The sequence below is a fragment of the Lagenorhynchus albirostris genome, chromosome 6 (assembly GCF_949774975.1).
Source record: "Lagenorhynchus albirostris chromosome 6, mLagAlb1.1, whole genome shotgun sequence".
Classification (NCBI taxonomy): domain Eukaryota; kingdom Metazoa; phylum Chordata; class Mammalia; order Artiodactyla; family Delphinidae; genus Lagenorhynchus; species Lagenorhynchus albirostris.
In genome coordinates, this window is record NC_083100.1 from 107,656,906 (window position 1) to 107,659,503 (window position 2,598).

Sequence of the window (2,598 nt, forward strand, 5' to 3'; positions counted from 1 at the left end):
ACTCTTTTTCAACATGTATATATTTATCAAACCACTAGAGTGTAAATTCTACGAAGTCCTATCATCTCTTAACCAGTAGACATCATAAAAATGAAAACTACAGAAAATTGTTAGTATTATAAAAAGGCTACTTTCTATAGATTCAAACATATCTGCTGCTGCAATTTCATGATAGAAAAATCAGACTCTTTCTGCTTGGGCCACCAACCAGGGCCAGACCTGAGAAAGATCACATTACATCCAACCCTAAGCCAGTCCTCACAGTTATCCGGGAACAAAGATGAGTCAGACTGAATGGAAGTGATGAAGCTGGAGAACTCTGAGAATGTTTCCTTTTCTTCTTCAGGAAATTGTATTCATGGGTAGAGAACAAATTGTAGGTGGATTTAACAAATGGGTAACTCAGCCCAGCATACTCAACCACATGGAGCCATGAGAATGCAGTTATGTGTGTGTCAACCACACGCACACCATTGGGACCCACTTCTTGGCACCGAACGAACTAAATGAGCATTTTTGAATGGCTGATTTACTCCATCTGAGTGTATAAAAGTCGCTAATAATGAAGAGGATTTCCTTACTGGCTTTTGAAAAGAGCTTCTTTCACCACTTTTAGCTTAGGATTTTCATTTGCCCTGACAAATGTTGGCTGGTGAACTCTTCAGAGTCGATAACATCACTATGCAAAGAGCTTCTTGTCTCCTCTATTCTGATCCAGCAGAGGCTTATTATGTAGGCAACCTCCAGTATTAAAATGACAGGCTATTGCAGGACCATCCTGCCTGTGACCATAGGTCTCAGTCAGGCCACTCAGTCCACCAAGTCGCCACTAGAAAGTCCAGAGTGATGGCCACCAGAGAACTGTATTTTATTTATATATATATATATATATATATATATATATGAAATTGAGTAAATTTGGAAGATCTTATTGGCTTTATTTAATGATCCATGCATTGGGCAGCATCCTTTCTAGCAGATAGAAAGGAGCTCCAAAGAACTGTACAAAATGAAAGACTTTTATAGGCAGAAGGGAATAGTACAAGGAAGTTATACTAGAAAAGAGAAGATTGATTATGGCAACGGCACCTTCTTTTAGGGGACAGCAGGGTCAGTCAGGTGATTACCTCATAGTGCGGACCAGGTAATTCGGGTTTGACTGGTTTAAGCTTCCATTCCTAGGAGAGCCTGAAACTGTAAGTTAGGTATTAAATCTTGGTTTGGTGATGATGGACTTAGCATAGGTGACTCCATTTGGGGCCTGTTTTATCTTTTTTAGCAATTCCCCCCAGTTGGTCAGACTCTCAGCCTGAGAGATGTGATCAAAATTTAAGGCATTAACAGGATTCCCAGATACCGCTTTTTTTTTTTTTTTTTTTGCGGTACGCGGGCCTCTCACCGTTGTGGCCTCTCCCGTTGCGGAGCACAGGCTCCGGACGCGCAGGCTCAGCGGCCATGGCTCACGGGCCCAGCCGCTCCGTGGCATGTGGGATCTTCCCGGACCAGGGCACGAACCCGTGTCCCCTGCATCGGCAGGCAGACTCTCAACCACTGCGCCACCAGGGAAGCCCTTGATGTCTTTTTGCTGAATCTCTGTGGTATTTACAGGTCACAACTTCAGGTTGACATTTTTGAAGATGATCATTCTCTTCTTTCCTTTTCTGACATTCTAGTTTTAGGGAGATCATTTGCTTGCTTTGTAGAGGCTGTGAACATGCTTTTAAAGCTTTTGAGAGAATGTGGCACACCAGAGAGATTACTATGATTATTTATAAACAGGGTAATTCCCAAACCAATCAAGATCAAATAAGTCAGAGAAGGATCCCACTGAAGCCACTGGCGTGTTGAACAAGTGGCTTGTTCAGTGATCTTATGCAGCTGAGTCTCAGCTTCCCCAGAAATGTTAATCCAGGTGCAGCAAGTGATGTTGGCCACAACACAGACACCTCCTTGCTCATCTAAAAGATAACCAAGTACTATTTTATTATCAAGAAAAACTTTGGCCAGAAAGTCTAAGGATTTTTGTTGGACAGCTATTGCTTTTTAGTGGATTCTGCAAAATCTTCAAGGGTTAAGGAGAGATTCCTGATCATAGCTTCATTCATACTCACTCCTAAACAGGGGAGTAGGGACCTGCCAAAGGAAGTGAATTTGGATCAGGAATACCTCCTGGTAGGTCCTTTCTAACTTGACAATGTAAATTCAGGGGAGTTGACCAATGAGATATCTCAGTTTGATTGTGGACAGTTAGGAACACAGTTAGATAAACTATGAGGCATTGTTTCATTATGCACCAGTCATCTAGGCAGTTCATAGGTTTAAGGAGAATGATAACCACCACAGGAAAGGAAATCCTGTTGGGGCACAAACCACTCCTACTAAGGTGACACTGTTAATGGATTCATTTGCAGGAGTTGTTGTGTTTGCAGGCCAGGGGTCAATTAGGCTTTCAGTGCATTTGGGAAGTAAATCTCCCAGAATGAAACAGAATGTTGTTCTAAATTCCTTGCAAAGATTGGTGCTGCTGGTGAGATCTTTTCATGATTGAGGACAGATTTAAATCAGATCATATAAGAATATCAGATAACATAAGAATGT